General features: G+C 45.0%; 1 long non-coding RNA gene across 1 annotated transcript in view; it reads left to right on the top strand.

Moving 5' to 3' along the window:
- Positions 1-410: 410 nt before the first annotated feature.
- LOC135249503 (uncharacterized) overlaps positions 411-6,229 on the top strand; it is a 45,467-nt gene continuing 39,648 nt past the window's right edge. The window contains exon 1 of the long non-coding RNA XR_010328715.1: positions 411-521. This is a non-coding gene — a long non-coding RNA (uncharacterized LOC135249503). The remainder of the gene's footprint in view (positions 522-6,229) is intronic.

Genomic DNA, 6,229 nt, shown 5'->3' with positions numbered 1-6,229 from the left:
TCCGCAATCCAATGAAATAATAATAATTACGGTTATTGCTTAAAAGTGATTAATTGTTCTCTTCATCTAACAGAGCTATTCATGACCATGATCTCTTTCCCAAACTGTTTTGATTGAAGTCCGCCCCCCCCCCCCCCCTCCACCCACCCCATAATGTAAATTGCACAGGGCATTTACTTTGACCTCAAATGTTTCCTTTTTCCTGTGTGAGGGATGGAGCCCTGCGCGGATGTGCGGCTGAGCCCGCGCAGGTTTATGTGTGCTAATTTGGCTGGGTTAATGGCCTGATTTGATTAGGGGGAGGGCGCTACGGCTGAGTTCCGTCGCTGATGTGGGTAAAAAGGTTTAATGAGCAGTGCAACAATGGGGGGGGGGGAAAAAAAAAACCCCGATCCCTCTCTAATGGCGAACTTTGTCTGAGATCGGCTCTCCGTTTGGATCCGTAGGAACGGGGGGCGGAGTGGTCAGGGGAGGCCCGGTTCAGCGCCGATAAGGGCGATCATGCTGAAAATGACTCGCAGGTAAGACCCCTATCTCTGCCAGTCCTGCTAGAACAAGCCTTATCAGCCGGTACTTATTTACAGCCCAGATCTGGATCTTAAAGACCAAACTGGATGAATTCCCCCAGCAGTGTGATAAAACAATAAGGGAAGTGACTGCATTATTACCTTTGAAATTGCAGGCTTACCCTTATCCTAATCAACTCACAAATGGGCAGTGAAGGCTATTCTCAATCCAAGCGGCGCTAGTGTGCTCTGTCTGAGGAAGGAAGGGCAAGGACAGTCGAGATCAGAGTACAACTGCAGAATCTGAGACGTCTGTAAACCACCATAAATACAGTATTACGGTCAGACATAAGGCATCTGCATTTTGCATATTCTCTATATTCAGATATAGTGACATTTAATATGTTCAGTGCATATACAATATCCCCAAACAGTACTAATAAATGCTATGGATGCTGTATTGACTACAGTGTAACAAAACCAGAGATGAGGCTTTTAATGGTTTCTGGATAGTTGAAAGCACAGTGTTCATGCAAAATGTGCTGTGAGAAATGTAACATAATATACTTTGATGCCTCACTGCAGAAGAGAATTAGATTTAGAATTTTGCGCTGTCCTGCCATTTTCCATGTGACTCAGTAATACTTTGTTATTGATATTTACTGAGGATGCAGCGTTTCCTTTGAACTGAATTGAAAAGTGATATCTCACCAACAAAGAAGCGGACACATGTATAAATGTATTGTATGTAACATGTAATAGGCATAAATGTTTTTTGAGTCCCAGTACCCAAAAGCACCCAGGTAAGATATTTTATTGTATCGTGCTCAAATGTACAAACCTCATTCTCAGGCTCTGTATCAGAAGCAACGGAGAGATAAGAATATTTCTGTGAACGTGAAGTGCTTAATTTGAAAACCACGTTGCCCAGGTTCCCATGTGCTAGAGTTTGGAGGAAAGGGGGATTAGATAAAAAAAGAAAGCGTTTCTCAATTCAATTAAGAATAGGAAGATCTACTCCACATGGAGGAGCAATCTGTAAAGCTGAACTTACGAATGAAAGGATATCTGCAGCACTCCATATGCTGAAAATATATAGTAGAAAAAGTCTAAAGAATAAATAAATGACAACATAGAGCGTTTGTTGTCCTTATAATGAAAACGGACTGGTAATACGCTGGCGGTGCAGTGCGCTGTTTTGCTGACCGCTACTTTGCGCGCTGCCTAAATGCAGATCAATTACAAGGTGGAGAAGTCAGTGTCATATATGATTCACAATGTCAATTTCATGCTTTCGGGAATGGTTTAGAGGAGTGCTCCGTTAGTTTACATCTGCTAACCAATCAGAAAGCGGCATGTTTGAGAGAGACAATTTAATGTGTGACAGTTTACCAGAGATTGTCATGTAGAGAGGTGCCCACAGCAGCCCCCGCCTGTCATGGACTGATATTTATTTATTTGAAGCGCCTTTCCGCACAGCACAAATGAAATGTCACATCTCATTTACACTCTAACTGTGAGATGCAAAGGATCTCTTTAAATTATAACTTGGGAATCAGAGAGGACTGATTAAAGCTCTCTTGAAAGCAGTTCATGCCATAAACATGGCAGACCATGGCACTGACGATCGCAGAGGGAAAATTGAAACTGGATGTAAATGGATATCCTGGCCACAGCTCCCCTTTTTGACTTTGGGAAGCTGGGTCTCACTTTGCGGTTGACCGGTCTTCCCCAGACCCTTGCAGAGGACTGGGGTCCGAGCGAAGTACCAGATGCCAGAGGCTCTACTCGTGCGCAAAGCATAATCACTGGTGTAAAATCAACTCTGGCAGTGTTAAATCAGCTCTGTCCATTTGGGACATTATGTACACAATTACGGTTTAAAAGTACACAAGTTTACTGTTTTACACCAAAGATTTTCTGTGCGCTTTTGAGCGGCAAAACATTGGCAGATTATTCTGTTCAGTGAGTTCAAAGAGCCACTTTATTCTTTTTTAGACAGCAGTGGTGTGAACGGGTGCAAGTTGCTCGGTTGCTGTTGTCGCCAAAGCGTGGGGTCTCTGAACTGGAAGCTAGCCTCCGGCGGCTCGAGCGGAGAAGGCAATGTGGGCGTCCCTCATCCGGGGCGACATCCCTTTTCACGGCCTGCGAGACAAAGGGACCCGCCGAACCGCGCGTGGGGCGGGGGGGGGGGTGCGATGAAGGGAAATAAGGACGGGCTCAAGAAAGGGGACGAGACACTCCCTCCATCCTTGGGTGCTCGGGGTTTGAAAATAAACATGTAGCCGTCCCAACGCTTTTGAATGCTCTGAAAGGTGCAGGCCGCTAATCTGCCAGATTGTGAATGATGAGCCCGAGAGCCCCGGTGACAAACCGTTATCACCGCGTGCCATAGAGTGTCCAACCTATTCAGCCCCCTCTCACAGGCCATTGCAAAGATTATGTCACCGTAATCCCCCCAGCAGTAATATTGTTGGGCGGGCGATTCTGGTTGCAAGTAAAGCAGCGGCGGCGAGGGTGGTGGGATCGGCTGTTTATTCTCACCTTGGTGGCAGCGTTTTAGTAGCCTGCGTGCTGCCATATTGTACATTTGTGTTCATGGGCTGCAAGTAGCAGAGAAGGTAATGCACGGCATACGTGGGTGTTTACTTTCAAATAAATGAAAAGGTTTTAGTATACATTCTCCCAGTCTGTTTCTTTTTGGGAAAGTATGGTGTTTTGCCTTAAATACTGTGTCAAATAACACAATCTTTTTTTTCCCTTGGAAGTTTGTTTTTCTTTCTTGAATGCTCGTGTTCGGAACAAGGCGTTAAGCGAGCAAGTACAACAAACAGATAAAGAACGTAACGGAAGCAGGATACCTCCGTAAAATGGGGAATCTGTTTCAGCTCAGGTCCCAGAGGAGGAAAGAAGTTTCTTTGTGTGGGCCGTTAATTGATTCCAATGGTGTTATTGATTCCTTAAGAGCCTTCCATTTATGTTAATGGAGAGCAATGCCTGGTTCTTCACACCTTCATAAACAAATGTGTGCAAATTCCTCAGTTTTATGGTGCCAGTGTAGCACCCGCTGAGGGTGTTCTTGCACTCAGAAAGATATTAAAATCTTGGAAGGCCTTTTGGTTGCAATGAATCCTGTGTCCTTGGTTTTGTTTGACTAAGGTTGGGTTGGGTTTAATTTAAATGTTGATGCAGCCCCGGTTAAGGTCATTCACAGGGCTGCAATTCAGCGCAAAGTAATTGAAGCGCTTTCATTTTTTTTTTTTTTTAAGTTTGAGGAATTAATCAGAGAACATTCAAGGACACCAAGCCAAGATGTCCAGAAATTAGACTGTATTAATTGATAACCTTAATTACTTTCTGAGGGCAAAAACATCTCAATATCAATTATAGCCTGTTTTCACCACACTCAGAGGATATGAGGAGAAACAGTAATTAGATGGAGGAACTGACAAGCTTACTCAGTGCTTTTCAAAGTAAGCCTGCAGATTAATGCGCTGCAATTGGAGTATATGAAATTATCCCAGCATTCGTACACCTCAGCCGTTTGAGATTTCACCTGTTTTGTACACACAGTGAACTTTCACAGAGTACTTCATTCAAAGTTAACGGTTAGAAATAGAAGAGAAAAAAAAAACATATGTTCTGGTTATTATTCATGTGTGTGGTTTCTTCATTTAAACACTGCACATTTAACAATAAAAAAAAGAATAAAAATCAGATTTGGGTTTTTATGAGAATAATATCCTCCAGCAGCCATTGCTTAGCCATGTGGTTGAGTGGGCAGCCAGGGGGCTGCCAGGAAGATGGTGCTGTGCTGAGAAACGCTTTGGAGGTGTTACAGTAATTATTATACAACAGAGAGCCATCAACCTTTTCTGTGGGCCAGGCCATGGGGCCTGCCAATCATTACAATACATTTTAATCTTTTCTTTTTTCATTTTTTTTTTCAGAAGAACTATTTCCCTCAACATTTATAAATGGTTTCTCCATATTTTCCTTAAGCCAGACTTTCATAGTTGTTTTGACAGGTCTTACCCATGGTGTGCGGAGGCTCCCCTGTATCTTCTGCGGGGTTGGGTTAGGCCTTGTTTATCGGCCATCGTCTCGTCGTTCGAAGGAGAGGGGAAAACAGGGGGCTAAAGTGCGGGAGCAGTGAGCCTGTGCCTTTCGCTGGATGAGAAGTGTCTCACCAGTCATGAACCATTTAACCAGGGGGAACAGGAAGGCTGGGTGTTTAGACCTGGGTTTCTGGAGTTCTCCCTCTGTGTGCTGACCCATCTGTGCAGTGTATTAGAATTGTAGAGTAATAAATGAACAGTGGAGAGGTTTGTAATGATGATTAGAGTCTGAAATTGGTTCAGATTTACAGTGTCACTCAGAAATGGAGGGAGAGGAAAAAGCGGTCTAAGCGGCCTAATGGATCCATCAACTCGTTTCGGCTGCTCAGTGGGCCGAGCAGGGTCACCAGCCTTCCGCTGGCAGCACAAAAGCACTTCAATTTTGTTAGGAAATGTATCAATTTAACTGACTTGAGCAGCACACTGAAAACCTAATGAATCTGGACTCAATTTTCCGCCACGCTGCTTCTGTGAACTGTCGGAAACAATGTTGGTGGTGAAGGGATGAAGGCGGCCCCTGTGATTGGCCGGCGCTGGCTCCGGCAGGCTCCGCGGCGGCCAGTGGAGGAAACGGGGACGGCCTTCTGTTATCTAGTGACAGCACCAACACCAACCACTGCCACTAGTCTAACAATGATGTCATTAAAGGTAAATTGGCCTCTATTTCAGCGGGATGATAGTGCTAATTGAGTGGCAAAATATAATATAGGGAGCTGTTGTCTGCAGTTAAGGGGAGGAGGGGGACAGATTAAATGGCCGTACAATAGTGGGTGTCAGGCACGGCAGATGTTGCTTTATGCTGATAACTGCATTGACATATCTCCTGCTTGTCAGGCTGGGGCTTTAGGAGAGACTTACAGCAAATGGGACCAGATGGTTTCATGCTGAATCCGAATAAAGCAGTTAAACAGCCGCTGGTTTAAAAACTCAGCCACTAAAAGCTGTTAGTTTGTAAATAAAAGGAGTTGGAGTGCCTTATCGATCCTGCTGCCACGCGCCGGCCCAAACTACAGGCTAATGAATGGCCCCCAATCAGCAGGCGTCAGGTTTATTTAGGGGCCAGGCTCTGATCACTCCTGATTCCCCCCCCCCTCCTCTCTGAGGAGCTGTCGGCCACGCTGTGTAAGAGGGAAAGGAAGCAGGGAAACTGCTGCTAATGGTGGGAGGCTTTCAGCCTCAAATCCCACCCCACACACACACACACACACAGACGCGCACACACACAGACGCACACACACACACTCACTCACAGACAAACATCCGCATGCATACACACACAAACACACACACTCACACACGCACACACACACACACACACTTATGTACACACGCACACACACACACAGATGCACACACACACACTCACACACTCACTCACAGACAAACATACACATGCATACACACACTAACACACACACACACATATATATGCACACACACACACAGACACATGGACACACGCACACACATATACAGGAACACATGCACATGCATACACACACACGCACACACACACACATGCTTCACTTTCTAGATAAATGCTTATCTGTCTCGGAAAGCAGTTGTTAACAAATTATATGAGGACATGAGGGAAAATAGTGAAGG

Source organism: Anguilla rostrata, chromosome 2, assembly GCF_018555375.3.
Source record: "Anguilla rostrata isolate EN2019 chromosome 2, ASM1855537v3, whole genome shotgun sequence".
NCBI classification, from domain to species: Eukaryota; Metazoa; Chordata; class Actinopteri; order Anguilliformes; family Anguillidae; genus Anguilla; species Anguilla rostrata.
The sequence above is the reverse complement of the archived record's forward strand: the minus strand, read 5'-3'. Positions and strand labels throughout refer to the sequence as shown.